Source organism: Arachis ipaensis, chromosome B4 (assembly GCF_059453495.1).
Source record: "Arachis ipaensis isolate K30076 ecotype BB chromosome B4, ASM5945349v1, whole genome shotgun sequence".
Classification (NCBI taxonomy): domain Eukaryota; kingdom Viridiplantae; phylum Streptophyta; class Magnoliopsida; order Fabales; family Fabaceae; genus Arachis; species Arachis ipaensis.
The window spans coordinates 91,637,867-91,662,478 of NC_142439.1; the positions used below are offsets into that span (position 1 = coordinate 91,637,867).

Genomic DNA, 24,612 nt, shown 5'->3' on the forward strand with positions numbered 1-24,612 from the left:
AGCCGGGCAATAGCCTCAGCATTAGTCAGAGAAGACGAAAGTGGGCAACAACCCGTCTACTTCAGTAGCAAAACGCTACAGGGATCTGAGCTGAACTACCAGAAGATAGAAAAGTTTGCCTATGCTCTTATTCTAACATCTCGACGACTTCGCCCGTACTTCCAGGCTCACACCATTAAGGTTCGAACCAACCAGCCCATAAAAGGAATATTGCAAAATACAGATTTAGCAGGCAGAATTTTACAATGGGCAGTCGAGTTTTCAGAATTCGACCTCCAATATGAAGCTCGGACGACCATTAAATCACAGCATCTGGCCGACTTTATCGCAGAATTCACAGATGCCTTGGAAACCCCCACAGAATGGAATCTCTACGTGGACGGTTCTTCAAATAAGACTGGAAGCGGCGCAGGCGTGATATTAGAAAGCAACCAAGAAACCCAAGTTGAACTCTCCCTCAAGTTCGGGTTCCCGGCCTCAAATAACCAGGCAGAATATGAAGCGTTATTAGCTGGTTTGAAGTTGGCTACAAAGGTTGGTGCTCAAAAACTCAACATTTACAGCGATTCACAAGTAGTCACCTCGCAGATAACGGGGAGCTATCAAGCCAAAGATCCCACAATGAAAAAGTATTTGGATAAAACAAAGGAATAGCTTGGACAACTCGGGGAATATAAGATCTGCCACATACCCCGCGAACAAAACGCCCGAGCTGACGCACTCTCAAAACTAGCCAGCACCAAACCAGGGGGCAACAATAGAAGCCTCATCCATGAAATGCTACAGAACCCGTCAATCTCGGAAGAGGAAAAAATCCTAGCCATAACAAGTCAGGACCAAGGATGGATGACCCCCAGAATTAACTACCTCAAAGCAGAGACGCTCCCCATGGAGGAAAAGGAGGCAAAGAGATTAAAAAAGGAGGCACAATACTACACTATTATAAACAACATCCTGTACAAAAGATGGATCTCAATACCGCTACTAAAATTGGTGCTGACCAACAACACAAAGGAAGTGCTAGAAGAAGTACACGGCAGCATGTGCGGCAACCATCTCGGAGCACGAGCTCTTGCCAAAAAAGTACTCCGAGCGGGATTTTATTGGCCAACCCTACAGAAAGAAGCTATAGAATTTGTAAAGACATGTCCACCATGTCAGAAACATGCCAACTTCCACATCGCTCCGCCAGAAAAGCTCATCAGTGTAACCTCGCCCTGGCCGTTTTCAAAATGAGGACTTGATCTTCTCGGACCTTTTCTCCAGGGATCAGGACAAGTAAAATTCCTCATAGTCGGAGTAGACTATTTTACAAAATGGATTGAGGCAGAGCCCCTAGCCAACGCCACCGCTCAAAGAAGTCGGAAATTCCTATACAGGAATATTGTCACGAGGTTCGGGGTTCCATACTCCATCACCACAGACAATGGCACTCAATTCACAGACGCAGGCTTCAGGAGACTAGTAGCCGACTTGAATATAAAGCACCAGTTCACCTCCGTCGAACACCCTCAAGCCAACAGACAGGCCGAAGCTGCCAACAAAGTCATATTGGCTGGGTTGAAACGGAGACTACAAGAGGCAAAGGGAGCTTGGGCCGAAGAACTTCCACAAGTCCTATGGGCATATCGAACAACGCCACACTCCACGACAAATGAATCACCCTTTCGACTAGCATATGGAGTGGAGGCAATGATCCCAGTAGAGATCGAGGAAGGGTCATCCAGAGTAGTCCACTACAATGAATAGGCCAACTCTCAACTTCAGAAGGAAGAACTCGACCTACTACCTGAAATCCAGGAAAGAGCTCGGATCAGGGAAGAAGCACTAAAACGTCGAATGGCTTCCAGATATAACCAGAAGGTTGTGCCGAGAAGTTTTGCGGAGAACGATCTCATCCTAATCCGAAATGACATTGGAACAACTCGACCAGGAGAAGGAAAGTTGGCAGCGAACTAGAAAGGACCCTACCGAGTTGTAAAAGTACTTGGGAAGGGCTACTACAGACTGTCCGAACTCGATGGACGAGAGCTTCCCAGATCATGGCACGCCTGCAACCTAAGAAGGTACTATAGCTAGAAAAGTAAAAGATCTCACTATTGGATGCATTCTTTTTTCTGAAAAGGTTTTTTGATGAGGTATCAAGTTGAGACCCAAACACTATTCGACATAAAGGGATGAAAAATTCCCACATGTATATATTTGCACTTTCCTTTGAATAAAATATATATTTTAGATATTCTACAAGTATTCAAGACGCATTAATCTGAAGCATTCATCGTCCGATTATAAAGCAACAGATCGGCAGAAAGTGAATAACAATATCACTGCACAATCACGATAAAGACAATCGTCCGATAAAGGTGAAAACGCGATTCACCCAAAAGACGATCTAAAGACAGCAACCACCTTCTACAAATCGGCAAAGATGAACACAGAATAATGTAAGAAGTTATCGAAAGTGATCTAAAAAAGAACCTGACGAGGTCTTACGGATTGCTAAAATAATAACTTAAAGACTGGCCGACGTTAAGAAGTCGGACCAAGTCAACCCAAGTTATAAGTAAACCCTGGAAAGAGGTCTGGCTAACCCTATTAAAGAGGATTACTTTAACTTAGAAGGGCCTGACATGACAAAGTCAGCCCAAATTGAAAAAGTTATAAAAGTAATCCCTGAAAGAGATCTGACAAAGATCCAAGAAAGAGGATTACAAAAATAACTTAGAAGAGACCGACATAACGAAGTCGGACTCCTACTACTAAAATGTTATAAAAGTAATCCCTAAAAGAGATCTGACAAAGATCCAAGAAAGAGGATTACAAAAATAACTTAGAAGAGACTGACATAACGAAGTCGGACTCCTACTACTAAAAAGTTATTAAAAGTAATCCCTGAAAGAGATCTGACAAAGATCCAAGAAAGAGGATTACAAAAATAACTTAGAAAAGGATGACGTAAAGAAGCCGGCCTACTACAAAGCAAGTTACAGAGGTAACCCCTGAGAGAGACCAGACAAAGGACTACCAAAATAACTTGGAGGACCAACTTGAAGAAATCGATTATAGATCGTTAGAAATACAAGCAAGAGCGAGAAAACCAAAAAATAAGTTGGACCCACATAACCATAACCTCAAAGGATCCAAGCTACAAACAATAAAGCAAATCCGAAGAGGACGAGCGACAGGGTTCCAACATCCTCAGAAAACAAAAAAGATACCAAGTTAATCGCGCAAGCATGATATAATCTACAAAGTTATAAAACTTCAGAGGCCACCAAAATCTACCTCCAAAGCTAGAAAGTTACTTTTGTTTGTCAAGACAAAAAGTTGCTAGGCAAGCAACGAAAAAGTACCAAGCAGTTAACAAAACATAAAGAGTTTAAAAAGCCCACAAGCTGGGCCAACTACATAAATATCCAGAATAAATGGGCTAAGGGTCAGAAGACTTTTTAGCAGCATCAGTCCGAGGAGACGGAGGGCAAGTCTGGAGAGGAACAGTATCCACAGTACCGTCATCCCGGTTTAAGATCTGGCAGTCAGGATCAGAAGCAGGAGGGACGACCTCGGCAGGAACAGCAGGAGTTGACACCTTGGCAGAGGACACAGGGAAAGGTTCAACATCATCATCATCCTCGTCATTAGGGAAAATCTTGCCATCCTTGACAACGTTATCTAGGCTGAAGAGGGTCAGGTCGGCCTTGGGAGCAATAACCCAAACTTGTTCCCTCAGGTTCTCATAGGCAGCAGTTACACTACCAACGAGATGACCTTGGAGCTCGGAGTAATCAGCTCGGGCACTCTCCAACTCCTCCCTCAGGCGCAACACCTCCCGGTAGGATGTCACGTAACTATCCTTATGCCTCAAAGTCGTGTCCTCGGCCAGCCTCACAGAAGTCGCTAGAAAGATGGAACTTGCCTTCTCATTCTCCAAATCTTTTTCCAACTTGGCCACCTTCACTTCAAGCTCCTCCTTCAAGCCTTTCATCCGATCAAACTCCTGTTTGGCCTCCTCCATAAAAGCTTTAGTGGCATGGAGAGGAAGACTTTGAGTAGTTCGATATAGGGCCGCTCCCATGTGTGCCATCTTGACACTACTCCGAGTTATATAATCAAAATGATGAAGAACTGACATGTCATCCATAGGGAGGACACCATAAGGGCCGATTTGTTGATCTACAAATTCGACTGCATCAAAGTTAGGAGCATCAAGGTCAAAAGGCTCAATCGTTTTTTGCTTTTTACTAGGAGGAGCACCGGAAGCTGCAGCAGAAGACGGGGGAGGCTCCATCGGACGAACCCGAGGAGTGGGGATCACCTTCCTCGGACTGGGAGAACTCGGCACGAGCGGCTTCATTGAAACACTCGAAGATCCCTCCCCAGCTGCCTTGGCTGAGATGTTTCGAGCAGCAGTTTCCTTTTTCGCCTTCTTGTAGGCCTTCATGGAATCATTATTTTTCGACATCATGAAAAGCAGGCTCGCCATTTTCATCAAGAAAAAAGCGGCGGACCCCCTCAACAGCACGGACTCGGAAGAAATAGTTCTTAAAATCTTTAAACGACTCATCATACATGGCAAAAACTTTATGCCCCTGGGCCGATCCGAAAGATACACAGGAAGCTTTCTTTTTGGAGGAACCCCCGGGCTTGGCCGAGATGAAAAGATAAAGGAAAAGAGTTTCAGAAGGTGTTATGCCTAACTCTTGGCAAAGCACTTGAAATATTTTGATAAATCCCCAGGAATTCGGATGAAGCTAGGATGGAGCAATGTTACATGACCACAACAGGTCAGTTTCAAAAGCAGTAAAAGGAAAGGTAACGTTTAATTGGCTGAAGAAGTATTCATAAGCATAAAAGAAGGGATGCTCCCCCTCGATAGAAGTCGGAAAACAAACTCTCTCATCAGAATCAGGGGCAACAAGCTCATAATCCCCCTCACGGGTACTGTTACCACAAATCCTATGGCGCTTCCTCAGCTCTGTGCAAAATTCAGCATCCACAACAGAAACACACAACAAGACAAGGGAGTCCAGCCAATCGGACATCCCCTCGAGAACTCTGGAAGACATCTCTACAATGTTATTGCGGGAAGACATGAGGCCAACTAATCCTACAAGTAAGAAAAGAAGACGGGATTACTAAAAACATCTCGGACAAGGGAGAAAATAACTCAACACGATACAGGCGAACACACAGAAAAGGAAAACCCCAAGACTCAAACCAAAATCCTGGGGCATCCTTTGGAGGCAATAATAAAGCAAGGTTTCTGGTAAAAATCTACTTCTCGCACCCCAGCATCTCTCAAAATAAGAAAAGAAGGCATCAAACAGCAAGCATTTTCCATCAGAATAAAACACAAAAGTCTTCAAAAACATTGCCTTATAGTCTAAACCAGCAAAAACCATCCTCAAACATCAAGTACGCCAAACAGAGACCATTAAAGATACAACCTTTTTTAGAATCAGACAAAAGCAACCTTCAAATAAAGCAAGGAACAGATGCGGATAGCGGTATCAGAACAGAAACAACAAGGAACATGCAAAGCCTTAAAAGCATCAAGCAAACACAAAAAGGATCATGCAGAAGATGGAGAAACTCCCAGAACGCACATATCAACAACAATAAGGCACGATGGAAACAGAAAGATCCAAACTTTCTCTAAAGGAAAATCAAAATCAAAACCTCACCACAAAAACAAAGAGAAAGCACGAAATGGGACTAACCTGGAGACGAAAGAAGCTTTGAGGAAGAAAAATGGAGGGGCAGAAATAAAAGCTGCCCAGAAAATCGCCAAACAAACGCCGTAACACAAGAAAGCAGAAGTGCAAATGAAAAACAGAGAGCAAAGAGAGCGGAGAAAAGAAGTTACAAAAAGGGCGAAGGAGAGAAACTGTTTCTGGGTTTTCAAAAATTAAAATAAAGAGCCAAAGGGAAACGGGGCAATTAATGTTAAAATTAATGAAAACATTAAACCCTCGCACGTTCCCAAAGCGCCGATATAAAAGCGCGCGCTTTTAGAGGAAAAACGTTCTACATTCAAAAGGAATCAACAAAATGCTTGAGTATGGCTTCACTAGAGAAGGACCAAAGTCAAGAACTCGACCTCAAAAAGAAGACCGAGCTCAAGCAGGGGCATTGTTCATACCCTGGGTCGAGATGACCGAGCTGGGATGTTTAGTAGCAAAGCGACCAACCTCTTTAGGTCAAACGGACCGACTTCTTTATGAAGAAGTCGGCCAAAGCGACAGGAAAGGCCCAAAGAAGGGTCCAACTCAAAGAATACGACCCAGATCCAAGGGCAACCCAAGCCGATAGAGACAAGGGCGGTTCCACGGTAGATTAGCTGACCTCAACAAAAGATAAGATAAGATAAGATAACTAACTTATCTTATCCAAAGAAGGTCACATCTCACTACTATAAATACACTGGAGCACCCAGGTATAACTCATGCTCTGATTCTACAATAAACCTGCTTAATACCCGTGCTAACTTAAGCATCGGAGTCTCTTGCAGGTACCCCCACCCTCCGGTGGCCAAGGATCAGCAGTGCAGCAAGTCCAACAAGTCGGACACAGCAGCTCCGGCCGCCACCAGCCAGCTGGACACGCCATCTCTGACCAATACAGAAGATCTCATCCGAGATCGACCTACAGTTTCAGGTAACCCTCGGAACAGTTGTTGAGGCATTTCATCCTTTTGGGATGCGTTTCCTGACTTCTGACACTGATGGAAAGACACACATAACCGGTTAGCATCCTTGAATAAGGTTGGCCACCAAAATCCACAATCCAACACTTTTTTAGTGGTCCTTTGTGGGCCAAAGTGGCCACCATATTCGGACGAATGACAAGCTTCAAGAATTGGTTGGAATTCAGACTCTGGGACACATCTTTGAATTGCTTGGTCCACACCCCTCTTCCACAAGTGAGGGTCATCCCAAATATAGTATTTGGAATCACTCCTCAACTTGTCCCTTTGGTTTTTCGAAAAGTTGGGAGGGAAGATTTTCGCAACCAAGTAGTTCACCATTGGGGCAAACCAAGGAAAGCTATCCGACACAGCTTGCAAACTATCCAATGGGAATGAGTCATTCATCGGAAATGGATCAATTTTTAAATTCTCAATGCGCTTTAAATGATCCGCAACCAGGTTTTGAGATCCACTCCGGTCCCTAATCTCAATGTCGAATTCTTGCAAAAGCAAGATCCAATGTATGAGTCTAGGTTTTGACTCATTCTTTGTCAATAAGTACTTTAAAGCTGCATGATCCGCGTATACCACTATCTTTGAACCTAGCAAATAAAATCTGAATTTATCCAAAGCATGAACAATAGCTAAGAGTTCTTTTTCAGTAGTGGTATAGTTGGATTGTGCTGCATCTAGTGTCTTAAAAGAGTAAGCAATGACAAAAGGGAGTTTACCATCGCGCTGTGCAAGCGCGGCACCTACAGCATGGTTTGACGCATCGCACATTATCTCAAATGGCAACGTCCAGTTGGGGCCTCGCACAATTGGTGCCATGGTAAGAACTCTCCTTAGCTCTTCAAAAGCTTTTACACATTCACTATCAAACTCAAAATCCACATCTTTTTGGAGTAGGCGTGGCAATGGCAAAACAATCTTACTGAAGTCCTTGATAAAGCACCTATAAAATCCTACATGTCCCAAAAACGAGCGGACCTCCCTCACGGACGAGGGGTGAGGCAAAGTGGTGATAACATCGACCTTGGCCAGATCTATAGAAATGCCTTCATGAGATACTACATTTCCTAACACTATACCTTGTCGTACCATAAAATGATATTTTTCAAAATTTAAGACAAGGTTAGTGTCAACACATCTAGCTAGGACCTTGGCCAAGTTCTCTAAACAACAATCGAATGAAGTACCATAAACACTGAAGTCATCCATAAAGACTTCCAGACAATTCTCCATTAGATCAGAGAAGACACTCGTCATGCACCGCTGAAAAGTAGCGGGTGCATTACATAGTCTAAATGGCATCCTTTTATAGGCAAAGGTGCCGAATGGACAAGTAAACGTGGTCTTCTCTTGATCTTTAGGAGCAATATGTATCTGGAAGTAGCCAGTAAATCCATCAAGAAAGCAGTAGTGAGATTTACCTGCCAAGCGGTCTAGCATCTGATCGATGAAGGGTAAGGGGTAATGGTCCTTCCATGTCGCGGCATTCAATCTTCTGTAATCAATACATACTCGCCACGCATTTTGTACTATTTTAGTGACCAATTCACCGTCGTCCTTCTTGACCGTTGTGATGCCCGACTTCTTGGGGACAACCTGAACCGGGCTCACCCACTCACTGTCGGAGATTGGGTATATGATATCCGCATCCAGTAATTGGGTGACCTCTTTCTTCACTACATCGAGGATGGTTGGGTTGATCCTCCTTTGCGGTTGCCTAACCGGCTTAGCTCCATCTTGGAGAAATATCCTATGCATGCACTTGCGGGGTCAATTCCCACAATATCCGCTAGGCTCCATCCTATTGCTTTCTTGTACTTTCTTAGAACATCTAGGAGCTTTCCCTCTTCTTCACTTGAGATCTCACTAGCAATAATGACCGAAAACCTTTGGTTATCCTCTAAGAAAGCATACTTCAAATGAGATGGAAGGGGCTTCAGTTCACTTTTTGTCTCAAGATGAGGTTCCTTTTCATCAAGCTCATGGGACACATTCTTGACAACTTCCTCATGTTCATCTTCTTGGTCATCCGTCTCTTCAACAATGGGGTAGCACAACTTGTCATAGTCTTCTTCTTGCACTTTCGCTACCACTTCATCAATCACATCACATCGGAGCACGGAATGTTCTTCGGGAGGATGTTTCATGGCTTCCTCTAAATTGAACTTGATAATCTTGTCTCCAACCCCAAAGGAATATATACCGATGAAGGCATCTAACTTGAATTTGGAGGTTTTGAGGAAGGGTCTACCAAGTAGAACGAAGGATGAGCTTCTATTTTCTGCTGGAGGCATTTCAAGGATGTAAAAGTCAACCAAAAAAACCAAATCCTTAATTGCCACGAGTACATCTTCCGCTTTCCCCATCACTGTGATCACACTTTTATCGGCTAAGGCAAACCTCGCCGCCGACTTCTTCAATGGAGCTAAATTCAACTGCACATAGATAGAAAGTGGCATGATGCTTACACAAGCTCCCAAGTCACACATACAATCATGAAAAGTGTGTCCACCAATACAACAAGACACTAAGCATGGTCCAGGGTCACCACATTTTCTTGGAATAGGTTCCATCAAGGAAGAAATTGAACTACCCAAGGATAATGTCTCCAATTCTCCTATCCTATCCTTGTGTGTACACAAGTCTTTCAAAAATTTTGCATACTTTGGAATTTGTTGAATAGCATCAAGGAGTGGTATGGTTACCTCAACCTTTTTGAACACTTGAAGCATGTTCAAATCAAACTCCGGTGTTTTCTTTGCCTTCTTCACCATGGAAGGGAATGGAATAGGAATGGACTCATCCACTATAGCTTTCCTCTTAGGTTCCTTGAGGTTTACTCCTTCTTCCTCATGCCTTTTGTCTGCCACCTCTTCTTCATGCGGAGCTTCAATAACTACCTCTTCCTCATGAATTTCTCCCATGACCCTTGGAGGTATCTCCTCTAATGTAGTCCCCGACCGTAGAGTGATGGCGTTGAGACCGCCTCTTGGGTTTGGTTGGGATTGGGATGGAAGGTTAGAGGAACTTGAGGGTTGGTTGGTGTTGTTATTGGGGGTTGGTGATTGGCTTGACATGTTCATCTTTGAAAGCATGTTGGTGACGTTGGCCAATTGAGTATTCAAGGCCTCGAATTGAGCCTTGTTGATCTCATCTCAATTTTCCATGGCAGCTCTAAGCTCATCAACTTGATTGTTGGAAGATAGAGGGGTTTGGTTTTGGTTTTGTTGTCTATGGTGCAGTGCTTGGTATTTGGTGTAGTTGTTTTGGTTTTGGTTGGAGTGGCCTTGGTTGGCTTGGTAGTTGGTGTTGTTATGGTGATATTGGGATGAAGATTGGTTGTTGTTGTGATGAGAAGAAGAGTTGTTCCACCTTTAGTTTTGATTGCTTCCTTGTGCATTATCTCTCCACCCTTGATGTTGATTACCACCTTGATGGTAATTGTTTTGACCTTGAGGAGGGTAGGGTGGAGGGTTGTTGTAATTCACATTGGCTACCACAAGAGCATATTCCTCTTGAATTTGATGGCATTGGTCGGTGTAATGTGTGGTGCTAGAGCATAAACCACAAATCCTAGGAGGGCCTTCTGATGACATGTCATCATGTCATGTTTTTCTATGCTTTTTCATACAAGAAATTTACGATTAGTGCTTAAATATTGCATTCTTTGGTGCTTAAATGGTATATTTCTTTGATCTTTTGATTTGATAAACTTTGTAGGAAATAAGAAGAAAAAGAAGCAAAAAGAGCACAAAATAAGCTAAAAAGAAGAAAAGAGGAATTTTGGGCACACTTTGAAGTTGGAGCACACTTAGGAAGCTTAGGCCACGCTTCTAAAAGCGTGACCCATGACCAAATCAAGGAAGAGAAGCGTGGTCCAAAGGAAGAGAAGCGTGGCCAAAGGAAGAAAAGCGTGGCTCAAAACAAAGAGCAAGAGAGGACAAAAAGCTTGAGCCAAAGTTTGCCTCAAACTTTAGCTCAAACTTTTGGGAGAAAAACTTGAGCCAACGTTTGCCTCAAACTTTTTGGCAAACGTTGGCGTCACACCAACACACCCAGGGGAGAAAAAGCTTGCGTCAGCGTTTGCCTCAAGCTTTTTGGCAAACGTTGGCGCCACAAGGCATACAAGGGGTATACTTCCAACAAGAATAACTTGAGCTACAGAGCTCCAAATGAGGTGATTCAAAAAGCAATGGAAAGTAGGAATCAAGAGCTTTCCAAGCATATATGGCACTGCATGGTGGACACTAAAATTGAGGGAGAAAACTGCCCCGCAATGAGCATAAATGAACATGGTGGCAACCTGCAGTGAGGCCAACTGACCTCTGCACCTTCGACGGAGTATAACTCGAGCTGTAGAGCTCCAAATGATGCACTTCCAACGGCATTGGAAAGTAGACATTTATGGCTTTCCAACAATGTATAATAGTATGGGATGGACAATATGTTTGAGCCTCCAGAACTGGCGTTTTCGACCACATTTGAGGCAAACTTTACCTCAAACGCTGCACACCAAGGCCAGCGACCTTGTCCTCTTCAAATGAGCATAATTTGAGTTGTAGATGTCCAATTGAGGTGATTTCAATTGGGTTAGAAAGCTGACATTCAGAGCTTTCTAACCATATATAATAGTCTATAGTGGGCATGAAATATGCAACGTTGACAAGCAGACAAAGTAGTACCCCAACATGCATGCAAGAAGGCCCAACGTTTGGCTAAAAGTTTGACCTCAAACTTTAGCCCAAACGTTGGTAGCAGCAAATAAGGGCAGCTGGTATAAAAAGTTTGAGTAAAAGTTTGCCTCAAAATTTTACTCAAACTTTTACTCAAACTTTTATGATTCATGGCCCGGTTCACAATGGGTTTCTCTCCAACTCCAAGAGCAACCAACAGAGGCTTTTGTCAACCCAATTCCATCAAGAGCAAGGGCCCAATTGACACCACTCAAAGGCACAAGAGATAGTTAGAATAGAAATTTCATTTTAATTGTAATTTGTTTTGAATTTCATTTTCATTTTGTAAAAATGCCTATAAATAGGCATCTGTTTCATTTTTATTGGGGGGGCGAGCTCCACTAGGGAGCATTAGGAATATAGAACTCTCTCTCTTTAGTTTTTCTTTTTGTTTTAAATCTTAGGTTAAGAATTGAAGAAATTCTGTTTCAATCTCACCTTGAGAATTCTCTCTGTTTTCGTCTTCTGAAATTTTAATTTCTCCTCTACTACAAGTTTCTTTGCTGCAAGTTTACAATTTAATTTACATTGAGCTTGATTTTGATCTTTGGTTCTCATTGCTTTCTGTTCTCACTGAATTCAATTTACTTTCAAGCAATTTAATTCTTCTGCAAGTGCTCTGCATTTTACATTTCTGTTCATGATCTGATCTACTTTTCCTGCAAGTTAAATTTTCTCTAAGATTTGATCTATTGCTCTCTTTAATTTCCAGCACCCACTCCCCTTTACATTTGATGCAATTTATATTCCTTGTCATTTAAGATTCTTGCAATTTACATTTCTTGCTCTTTAAGTTTCTGTCCAATTTTACTTTCTGCAACTTTATAATCCCTGCAATTTACTTTCTGTTGGCTACCTCTCATCCAATTTCACTTAAATGTTAGCTTGACTAAACTAATCACCCACTAAAGTTGCTTGATCCATCAATCCCTGTGGGATCGACCTCACTCCCGTGAGTTTTATTACTTGATGCGACCCGGTGCACTTGCCGGTTAGTTTTGGGTGTTTTGGAAAATTCGTTTTCCGCAAAAATATCCATCAAGTTTTTGGCGCCGTTGCCGGGGATTGATTTAGATCAACAATGATTAAGTGGGTGAGAAGTCCAGATTAAGCATTTTCTTTGTTTTTGTTCTTGAAACCAAGGTGTTTGTGTTTTTGCCTCACTAAGCAAATATCATCTGAAACATGAATTTCAATTTTATTTGGTGTTGTGTTTTACAAAATTTAAATGGAGTTCAACTCATCTTATGATCAAACAAATTTTATGGGATATTACCCACCATCACCAATCTCTAATGGTGGCTGGGATATCACCAAGAGAATACACATTCTGAGCACTCCAATTTATGGAGACTTGCTTCAGAGACACAAGATGAGCAAAAAAATCATATGGGATACCAACCACCACCACAAAATGATTCATATCATTATCCTCATGGTGGATGGAAGCATCACCAAAGAATGGAAGAGCATCCACCCTCACGTCCCAGTCTCTCATTTGAAAGTTCTTCATCACTTGATTATGCCTCAACACAAAGTTTCCTCCAAAATCCATACAAGTTACCCCATCAATCACACAATTCATTCCACACCCCTCAACACAACTTCACCACAACACATCCATGTCACCAAAATTACTCTCAACCTTCATCTCTTGAACCAACAGATGAGGATTACCTCCAAGCCATTGAAATACACAGAAAACTCATGGAAAGATACACACAACCCCAATCCTGGAAAGAATTTGTATTCAAGAAGATGAATGAGTCCTCAGAGCAATCAAGGGGGAACTTAGAACCATCAAACAATGAAGATGAAGACCAATTTGTGAGTGAGGAAGTGGAAAAACAAGATGAGGAGGCTACTGCATCAAGTGAACTTTCAATAAAGAATGAGGTGGTTAAAAATGAAACTACACTTGAGATGACAAAGGAACATGAAGAATCACAACTCTCACAAATTTTCCTGACCCAAAAACTCTCGACAATTGAATCTGTGATTGAAAAATATGAAGAGGAGATGAAGAAATGTTGGGAAGATCAACAAACCTCCTCAATGAAAAAGCTATTAAGTCAAATGTTGGGTACAAGAGAGGAAGTGGAAGAGCAAGAAAGTGAGAAAGACAACCAAAGAATTCCAAACTCAAGTGAAGCAGAGAAGTACATGAAGGAAGAATCCACAGAACCACCATTGCAAGAGACTCTTGATGAAGACAAAACTCCAACAATCACACAGCAACCAAGTCGTAAATTCAAGGAAGTGAAGGCAATTAACAAAAGCACCAACAAGAGGATTGGTATGATCTTTGGTTGGAGTTTTGGTATGTGGAATTGTTATGTTGGTATGTGGTTGTAAGGTTTGTGGTTTTGTGGTTGGGTTTGTTGGTTTCCCCACCCAAAGTTTGGGTGGTTTCTCCAGCCTGGGTTGTAAGTGTTGGAATGTGGATCATATGATTGCCTTTGTTGGTTTCCCACATAGTTGGCCTCTTCCCAATCACCTCCTTCAATGCTTACTTCCTCTTGATCTTGTGTGTGTATTGCAGCTACTTGCTTTGTTTCTAATTGCCTGGTAAGCTCCGCTAGTTGCTTGGCAAACACCTTGTTTTGGGCTAGAATTGTATCAACATGGTTCAGCTCCATGACTCCCTTAGTGTTGTGCCTTTCTGATGCATAGTAGTACTCATTCTCAGCCACTGTCTCAATCACTTCAATGGCTTCTTCCACAGTCTTTTTCCTGTTCAATGAACCTCCTGATGAATGGTCTACAGCCTTCCTTGATTCATAAGAGAGTCCATCATAGAAGATATGCAATTGCACCCAATCATGGAACATGTCTGGTGGGCATTTCCTAGTCAAGTCCTTGAATCTCTCCCATGCCTCGTAGAGAGTTTCACCATCTTGTTGTCTAAAAGTCTGAACCTCAGATCGAAGCCTATTGACCTTTTGTGGAGGGTAGAAACGTGCCAGAAACTTGCTTTCCACCTCATCCCATGTTGTTAGACTCCCCCTTGGGAATGATTCCAGCCACTTAGCTGCTTTGTCCCTAAGTGAAAATGGGAACAAAAGCAGTTTATAGGCATCTTCCTGGACTCCATTGGACTTCACAGTGTCACAAATTCTCAGGAATTTTGTGAGATGTTGGTTGGGATCTTCATTAGCACTCCCACCAAATGAACAATGATTCTCCACAAGTGATATTAGCTGTGGTTTGAGCTCAAAATTGTTGGCCTGAATGGGTGGTTTCTGGATGCTGCTACCACAATTCCCAGAGGTTGGGTTTATGTATGAACTAAGAACCCTCCTCTCAGGAATGGCATTGTTTCCATCAGCTCTCTCATGGTTGTGAACTTCTCTATCCATGTTGAGATCTAGAGCTTCCTCAAAATTGTCCTCAGATTCTCCTTCAGATTCTTCTTCTCCCAGTACTCTCTTCCCTCTTGCTTCCCTTCTCAGTCTATGAAGGGTCCTCTCTGGTTCGGTATATGGAGGAGTTGATGTCTCTCCTCTCCTACCTGTCATACAAGAGCACAGCACAAGCACAAACAAGTGAAATACTCTTGGTTAATGGAAGAGTATGGTTAGAGCAATTGAGGAATTAATTCAAACAGTTAGTGAGTCAGTGAGTTAGTTGCTTGAATTTAAAGGCATAAAGAAAGAAAGCATGTAACAGGGTGCAGAAATTAAAATTCAACAAGTAACTTGTACTGAATTAATCAAAATAAAAAAAAATGCTCAATCTAGTTAACTTCCAATTTGAGAATTGTCAATCGAAAACCAATCCCCGGCAACGGCGCCATAAACTTGATGCACATAAACTAGTTATGCTACGATTTAGGAAATTGCACGATCGGCAAAATTCCTTCCGGCAAGTGCACCGGTTATCGTCAAGTAAAAACTCACAATAGAGTGAGGTCGAATCCCACAAGGATTGGTTGAGTGAGCAATTCGGATTAGAAGTGTGTTCTAGTTGAGCGGAATCAAGATTGAGATGAGAATTGCGGAATGTAAAATTGGCGGGAAAAGTAAATGACAAGAAATTGAAATGGCGGAATCTTAAATTGCATGAATTAAAGAGCATAAACGAAATTGCTGAAATTAAAAGGGAATGGGGGTGATTGCATGAGTTGAGTTGCAGAATGTAAAGAGAAGATGGAAATCAGAATTGGGGGATTCATTGGGTTATAGGAGATATTGAGATCTCCGAATCAAAACATGTTTATCTCTTCCTCAAGCAATGCGTTCATTGAATTTTGCTTGGCAATCTTATATGATTGGATCCCAATCCCTTGGCTCACCAATTCTCTCTAAAAACAAACAAATTCCCAATCCCTTGGTTTAAATGTTCATAAGAAGAGATGATGTTCGATCACTGATTATACCACACAGTTTCATGAACCACAATTTGGTAGGATTACATGTCACAATATCCATCCAAACCCCAATCCAATTCACTGTGAGAAAGCTTCTCTAGCATGAATCCTCCATTCCTTTCCCAAGGTTCCGAAGGATTCCAAGTATGGGTAGTTTCTTTCCCAAGACAACTACTCAATGGAATTAGATCGAGAAGCTTTCTAACAAAATTCAAGAGAAAAGATTGAAGAAGAAGATAAACTATTATCGATTCATTGAATTACAATAGAGCTCCCTAACCCAATGAAAGGGGGTTTAGTGAGTCATAGCTCTGAATTCAATTACAAAGAAAATGAAAACTAGCTAAAAGTGAAGGTCCCGTTCTCTCTAACTTAAATTCTATCCTATTTATACACTTTCTATATTGAGCTTCTGTTGTGCTTCTTGGGCTTTGAGGCCTCTCCTTGCTTTCCTTTTGCCTTGGGTTTATGATCCATAATCTTGATGAGGCTGTTGATCCAAATTCTGTAACATTCATTGAGCCAACTTAGTGATAATCAAATAATGACACATGACTCAATAAATTGAGATTTCAAACTCATCAATCCTTCAGGCCCAATCCCATAAACCATGATATTCAATTGGGTTTCATACCAGAGTAAGTTTAAGTTATTGTTTGTGCTAAAAGAGTAACTTAAACCGCAATATTATTGACCCAGAAACCTTTTCCAAGAGTGGCGTTTAAGTTGCAGTTTAAGCTTAAACTGCAGCTTAAACGCCAGATACTTCCAGTGAGGCCTTTTGTCGAAGCACGTTTAAGCTTCAGTTTAAGGTTAAACTGAAGCTTAAACGTGGAAATGGAAGAAGGCAGCCCTGGAGAGTAATGTAGTCGAACACGTTTAAGCTTCAGTTTAAGGTTAAACTGAAGCTTAAACGTGGATAAAGGAAGGGCAGCCCTGGAGGTCGAACACGTTTAACCTCCAGTTTAAGGTTAAACTGGAGGTTAAACGTGGGAATGGAAGGAGGCATCCTGGAGGTCGAACACGTTTAACCTCCAGTTTAAGGTTAAACTGGAGGTTAAACGTGGAAGCTTAGAATGGTAGCCCTGGAGGTGTCGAACACGTTTAAGCTCCAGTTTGAGGTCAAACTGGAGCTTAAACGTGGAAATGGAGAGAGCAACCCTGGAGGAGAAAATCTGTCGAACACGTTTAAGCTCCAGTTTGAGGTCAAACTGGAGCTTAAACGTGGAAATGGCTCCCTGGTGCTTTTCCCATTCTGGCGTTTAACCTCCAGTTTAAGGTTAAACTGGAGGTTAAACGTGGAACTCCTTCCTGGGTGGCATTCTCATTCTGGCGTTTAACCTCCAGTTTAAGGTCAAACTGGAGGTTAAACGTGGAAATGCTTCTTTGGTGAGTCTTTCATTCTGGCGTTTAACCTCCAGTTTAAGGTTAAACTGGAGGTTAAACTTCAATTCCAGCATTTCTTAGCCTTCATGATTCTGGCGTTTAGGCTCCAGTTTAGGCTTAAACTGGAACTTAAACTCCACATGTGATATTCAAGCTTCCTTTATTGTTTTTGTTGCTTCCTTGCCTAGCCTCTTCTTCCCTGAAATCATCCAAACAATTGCATCAAAGTCTTGCAAAATTTCATGAGAATTCTTCCATTCATAGCATTCAAGTAATATAACTAAAAACTCATGGCATTTGCATCAAAATCATACTGTTTGGATGGTTCGTTGCTTTGTTATTCTTTTAACCATTCTTGGTTACTTAAAGCTCAAGAAAATGCATAAAACAACTAAAACTAACAGAAAAATGCTAGTGAAACTAGCCTACGATGCCTTGGCATCACAACACCAAACTTAATACTTGCTTGTCCCTAAGCAAGTCCTGAGTTATTTGAGAAGAAAGTGTGAAACAGAAAGCAATTACATTGGCTATATTAGCAAGCATTTGAAGTTCATCAGAAGGGTTTATTGCAGAAAGTTGCAGCATCACTTTTTCATTCTTATCAGGTAAGATCATCACTTTTCATTGCATCCATCAAACACTGCTATGGCCTCTTGTTATTCTTATGTCCTTGGCACTTTTCTCTTCTTTGTTTTTCTTTTCTTTTTCTTAGAACTACTTTGCTCCTTGTTTGCTTAGTGTCATGTGTTGCACAAGCCTTTGGCATTTTCTTTTTCTTATCAGTGCACTACACATATCCACTTTAGGCATTTTAGTTCACATTTCTTCTTGAGACATTGGTGCCCAGCACCTCTTTGTGTGACTAAATGTTTTGTATTTAGGTTGCTCTTGATAATGGACTTTTGGTTGATAATCCCGGGTTAGTTAACCCAAGTTACCAAGTGTTGAAACACTCCTCAGAACCTATTCATCCAAGCATATCCTTAATACATAAACACCACAGGCATTTGTCTCAGAAGTTCAAACCATTGGTACCTAGCTTATTTTCTCAATTTTTTTTTTTTTTTGCTTTTTGGTTGCCCTTTTTCAGTGGCTTTTTCTTCTTCTTTTTCTTTCTTTTTCATGGCCAAAGACATTTATTCATCAAGATCCATAGACAGTTTTCAATTTCTACACAAAAAATGATAATTCTACACTTTAATTCCAGTGATCTGACTAAACAATCAAGCATGCATACCACCACTTAATTCTACTTGATTTGTCACTAATTGAGCCAAGTTACTTTTGTTCACACTTTTCTTTTATTTTTGGAAACAGAACAAGCATGGCAAGCACTTGTTTAAGAAGGTGAAGTTATATCCAATCATCTAGGCATTCACTTTATTCAAAGCAATAAACAAACAACATACTAGAGACTTCACATTAAAACTTAAATGACTCATAATGAAAGAAAGTTCATAAAGACAATTCACCAATTATCATTTGATTATTAAGGAACGAGACCACCTCTTATTTATTGCTTGGTTCTTCTCAATTCTTGGGATCCTGTTTCTTCTTGCTTCCTGCCTCTTTTTGACCACTTGTGCTTCCTTTGTCTTTTCTTATGAGCTTTTTCCAGAATCCAGCCTTTTTCATCGTTTCTTCCACTCCTTTTTCAAGGATCATTGCCTTGTTTATTTCTCCTTCTTTCCTCCCTTTGAAATACTCATCAAAAGCCGGGAATGCTGGGTCCATCTTGTGTAGATGTTCTCCTATGTAGTTAAGCTTGATTTGCGAACTGATGTTGTAATCAGCTTGGACTGAGTATCTTGCATTCTGCAAAGTGGTGGCTTCCTTAATTGCCATGACATTGGCATCTTGGTGTTGGCATATGTGGCTGAAAGATTCCTGTAAGTGTAAATTCTGTTCCCTTTGCAGATCCAAGAATCTTGATTCAAAGTTCCTTTGCATATCCATCATTTTGAGGTGAAAGTCCTCTTGTCTCTCCTGAGACCTCATGTATTGTTGAGACATTCCTTCCATGATTTCCTGCATTCTGCTCATATCCATGGGGTCTCTGGGAATTCTTTGTCTTCTTTCTGGAATTGCTTGCTCTTCTTGCTCTTCTTCTCTGTCTTCTCCTTCCTGTCCTTCTTGTTCTGCTTCTTGCTCGGCTTCCACTTGTTGCCCTTCTTCATTTCTTCTTCTTGTATGTCTTGGAGGAGTTGGGCCAAGAGTCATTCTGTACGCAGTTATGGCCAATCCAGGATATAGCCAATTAGGTCTTTCATCCTCAAGTGGTACTTGGGCATCGATGCATAGTCTAATGATAGTGCTAGGGAAGTGGAGCCAGGATTCAGGGTCACTTTTCTCACTAAACTCTTGTATCTGTTCAGTAATGAGTTTATGAACTTTGATCTCCCCTCCCACCATAATGCAATGTAGCAAGATGGCTCTTTTAGGGACTATTTCTGAAGAGTTTGCAGTGGGTAGGATGGATCTCCTAACTATTGCATACCACCCTTTAGCTTCAGGTGTTAGGTCTCCCCTTCTCAAGACTCTTGGAGCCCCTCTTGTTTTTCTCACCCATTCAGCTCTGATGGCACAAAGGTCTTCAGCAATAGTTGCATAGTCAGGTTCTCCTATCATCCTTTCTTCATAACTTGCTTGGCTGAAATGTATGTTTTTCAGGCCAAGAGTTTTCATGATTGCTTTGGGACTGAAGTCAACTTCCACCCCTCTCACATAGCTTTTGTATATGGGTTTCTTGGTTGGATCCTCCCTTACTGCATTTGCATAAAACTCTTTCACCAGGTTGATGTTGATTTTAGTGATTGGCTTAGTCAGGAGCTCCCACTTCCTCTTTTTGATCTTTTCCCAAACACCTGGGAACTCATCCTTTTCAAGGTCAAAGGGAACCTCAGCTAGTACCGTTTTAGGTCTCATCCATTCGGCTTGAATCTCATGGAAAACTGATCTGTATCTCCATGCATCGAATTCCCTGTTTTCCTCCATTGGCTGCTTGTCTTTTCTTCTTTTGTGGCTAGATGAAGCTGCCATTGGTCTTTTAGTTTTGGTAAGTGACAAGCTAAAGTTGACAAGGTGAAGCAAGAAGTGTTGTTGGAAGTGTGGGGAGGTTGTTTTCGGCAAGAGATAATTTATGCTATGATGAAGGAAATGTGCATGAAGGAGATTTGGTGGTGTTGAACTTGTTCCCCAAGTGGTTCTTTATAATGCCCGTAAGTGCAAAATGGACGGCTAGGGTGATTTGTGAAGGGTGGCTTGATGGTAAATATATGAATTAGGGAGAAGGACGAATTGCTTTTCATTTTCTTGGAAGTATTCTGGGTGCATTAGGTTGTACATGTAGCTATCTTTTCTTGCAGAACTTCCTTTTCCCATGTGTTAGTTTCAAAGACTTGTGAATTTTCTTTTTGACCAAGCACCGTACCTCCCTTTGTCTTTTTCCTCCATTTTTGTCTTTTCATTTGTACCTGCACAAACAAACAAGTTTTGCTATCATTTTTCGGTCCATGTGAATTATGAATAGTACTTGCACATGTAAATCAATGATTGTCTTTGTGAGCTTATAGCCGTGACTTCTACATGTATGCACACTTATTATTTGGACACCAAACTTAGTGTTTGGTCAAGTCTCCTGATGACATGAAATCCATATTGGTTGTCCTTAATGAATGTGCTTAATTCTAATAAATCATAGTCACCTTGGCTCTTTGATTCTAAACAAATTTACTACCCTAAGTAATTGAAACCAAAGCATTAAAACATGCGAATGGTATACTTGTCATGAATTTCGAAATCCAGAGGAACTTCGTGCTTTTCATGAACCGTGTTCAAAGAGGAACACCAAACTTAATCTTTGGTTGTGCACTAAAAATTGAATGCATTTTGAATAAAATTTGGGGTGCCTTCAGGCACACCAAACTTAGAGGCAAATTACATTTTACATGCAATGTTTAGTGCACTCTTTCAGCAGTTGTCCTGAGGATTCAAGTTCATGCATAAGAAACCATGCTTTATTAGATGCACAACAAAACAAAAAAAGTAAGGATATTAAAACATGGGTTGCCTCCCATGAAGCGCTTCTTTAACGTCACTAGCTTGACGGTTGTCCCTTGTTAGGGTGGATTGTAGTGCTTGACGTCTTCTCCTCTCACTATGAAAACGTCCCCACTTGATTCATTGATGACCTCTAAATGTTCCATAGAAAGAATTTTCCTGATTGTGAACACTTGAGGGAGCTGGGAAGGAATGGTTTTGAGGCCAGGTGGGATTGGCAGATAATGACTTGATATCACGTTATCTCCCGGAGAAAAACCTTCAGTGGGAATTTTCTTGTTTCTCCACCCTCTTGGCAATCTCCCTATCACTCTTCCCTTTCTCTTGAGGATTTCTTCATTGACCCTTATGTCAGGAGGATCCTTCTGATCTGTTTCCACTGATTTTTGTGGCTTTAACTCTTGCAACTCTTTTTTGCCTTCCAAGGACTGTTTTAGAGTTTCAGCTGCTGGATTACTTTCCTCCAAACACAGATGGCTACTATCATCCTTAGGCTTTTCAGGTTCTGGTTCAGGCTCAGATGCAGGTTTGAAAACTTTGAAAATGAGCTGTTCATCATGTATTCTCAGAATTAGCTCTCCTTGTTCTACATCTATGAGCGCTCTAGTAGTGGCTAGAAATGGTCTGCCCAGAATGATAGGGTGTAAGTAGCTTTCCTCCATGTCCACAATGACAAAGTCTGTGGGGAAGTAATAATCCCCCACTTTCACCAGCACATTTTCAACTACCCCTTCAGCTTGCTTCTGAGTTCTGTCAGCCAGTTGTATGATTACATCAGTGGATCTCACCTCATTCAGTTGTAGCCTTTTCATAAGAGTTAGAGGCATCACATTTATGCTAGCTCCTAGATCACAGAATCCTCTGTCAATTCTTGTTTCCCCTATGATGCAAGGGATATGAAAACTTCCTGGGTCCGTTTTCTTAGAGAGTGTGTCCTTCTTGATGAGAGCACTGCATTCTTTGTTCATGATTACCGTTTGTCCTCCCTTCAAAACTCTTTTCTTGCTTAACAATTCCTTTAAATACTTGATGTGTGTAGGCATTTGATGGAGAATCTCAAGAAAGGGAATATTGACATGGAGAGAGTTAAATGTCTCTAAAAACCTTGAATAGGTTTTCTCTTTTTCACCTCCTCCTATCCTCTGAGGAAATGGTGCTTTTGGTTGGTATATTTCCAGCGTGCCTTTTTGCAGTTCCTTGGCTTGCTCAGTTTCACCTTCCTGCTTAGCTTCTTCCACACCTTCCTTCAAGATTTCTGGCTCCTGCTCTGAGGGCTTGATTCCTTCTTCTTCTGAGACTTCCTTCAATATGGTGATGGCCTTGCATTCTTCCCATCTTACTCTCTTTTGTTCCCCTTTAGGATTCTTTTCTGTGTCACTAGGGAACACTGCAGTTGATTTGGGTGCCTGTTGAGATAGCTCTCCTACTTGAGATTCCATCCTCTTGAGTTTTTCACCATGGTTTCTTAAGGTAGTTCTCACATCATCCCTGAAGCTCTTCAATTCAATTATGTCTTGACTCATGGTTGCCATCATTCCTTCTATCCGGTTTAATTGATCTTGAAATTGTTGGTTCGGATTAGGTTGGGTAGGTTGATTAATTTGGCCATGATATGGTGGTTGGGAGTAAGTGTTTTGTGTGGCTTGGTATGATCTTTGGTTGGAGTTTTGGTATGTGGAATTGTTATGTTGGTTGTGGTTGTAAGGTTTGTGGTTTTGTGGTTGGGTTTGTTGGTTTCCCCACCCAAAGTTTGGGTGGTTTCTCCAGCCTGGGTTGTAAGTGTTGGAATGTGGATCATATGATTGCCTTTGTTGGTTTCCCACATAGTTGGCCTCTTCCCAATCACCTCCTTCAATGCTTACTTCCTCTTGATCTTGTGTGTGTATTGCAGCTACTTGCTTTGTTTCTAATTGCCTGGTAAGCTCCGCTAGTTGCTTGGCAAACACCTTGTTTTGGGCTAGAATTGTATCAACATGGTTCAGCTCCATGACTCCCTTAGTGTTGTGCCTTTCTGATGCATAGTAGTACTCATTCTCAGCCACTGTCTCAATCACTTCAATGGCTTCTTCCACAGTCTTTTTCCTGTTCAATGAACCTCCTGATGAATGGTCTACAGCCTTCCTTGATTCATAAGAGAGTCCATCATAGAAGATATGCAATTGCACCCAATCATGGAACATGTCTGGTGGGCATTTCCTAGTCAAGTCCTTGAATCTCTCCCATGCCTCGTAGAGAGTTTCACCATCTTGTTGTCTAAAAGTCTGAACCTCAGATCGAAGCCTATTGACCTTTTGTGGAGGGTAGAAACGTGCCAGAAACTTGCTTTCCACCTCATCCCATGTTGTTAGACTCCCCCTTGGGAATGATTCCAGCCACTTAGCTGCTTTGTCCCTAAGTGAAAATGGGAACAAAAGCAGTTTATAGGCATCTTCCTGGACTCCATTGGACTTCACAGTGTCACAAATTCTCAGGAATTTTGTGAGATGTTGGTTGGGATCTTCATTAGCACTCCCACCAAATGAACAATGATTCTCCACAAGTGATATTAGCTGTGGTTTGAGCTCAAAATTGTTGGCCTGAATGGGTGGTTTCTGGATGCTGCTACCACAATTCCCAGAGGTTGGGTTTATGTATGAACTAAGAACCCTCCTCTCAGGAATGGCATTGTTTCCATCAGCTCTCTCATGGTTGTGAACTTCTCTATCCATGTTGAGATCTAGAGCTTCCTCAAAATTGTCCTCAGATTCTCCTTCAGATTCTTCTTCTCCCAGTACTCTCTTCCCTCTTGCTTCCCTTCTCAGTCTATGAAGGGTCCTCTCTGGTTCGGTATATGGAGGAGTTGATGTCTCTCCTCTCCTACCTGTCATACAAGAGCACAGCACAAGCACAAACAAGTGAAATACTCTTGGTTAATGGAAGAGTATGGTTAGAGCAATTGAGGAATTAATTCAAACAGTTAGTGAGTCAGTGAGTTAGTTGCTTGAATTTAAAGGCATAAAGAAAGAAAGCATGTAACAGGGTGCAGAAATTAAAATTCAACAAGTAACTTGTACTGAATTAATCAAAATAAAAAAAAATGCTCAATCTAGTTAACTTCCAATTTGAGAATTGTCAATCGAAAACCAATCCCCAGCAACGGCGCCATAAACTTGATGCACATAAACTAGTTATGCTACGATTTAGGAAATTGCACGATCGGCAAAATTCCTTCCGGCAAGTGCACCGGTTATCGTCAAGTAAAAACTCACAATAGAGTGAGGTCGAATCCCACAAGGATTGGTTGAGTGAGCAATTCGGATTAGAAGTGTGTTCTAGTTGAGCGGAATCAAGATTGAGATGAGAATTGCGGAATGTAAAATTGG

The 24,612-nt window shown here is 41.6% G+C and overlaps 2 non-coding genes across 2 annotated transcripts; both read left to right on the forward strand.

Annotated features, from left to right (window-relative positions):
• The first annotated feature begins 14,262 nt into the window (after positions 1–14,262).
• On the forward strand, positions 14,263–14,366 carry LOC148568353 (small nucleolar RNA R71). Its single transcript, XR_015882130.1, has one exon. It is a non-coding gene; the product is annotated as a small nucleolar RNA R71 (small nucleolar RNA).
• A 9,062-nt stretch (positions 14,367–23,428) lies between these two features.
• On the forward strand, positions 23,429–23,532 carry LOC148568354 (small nucleolar RNA R71). The gene has a single exon (XR_015882141.1). It is a non-coding gene; the product is annotated as a small nucleolar RNA R71 (small nucleolar RNA).
• The last annotated feature ends 1,080 nt before the right edge of the window (positions 23,533–24,612 follow it).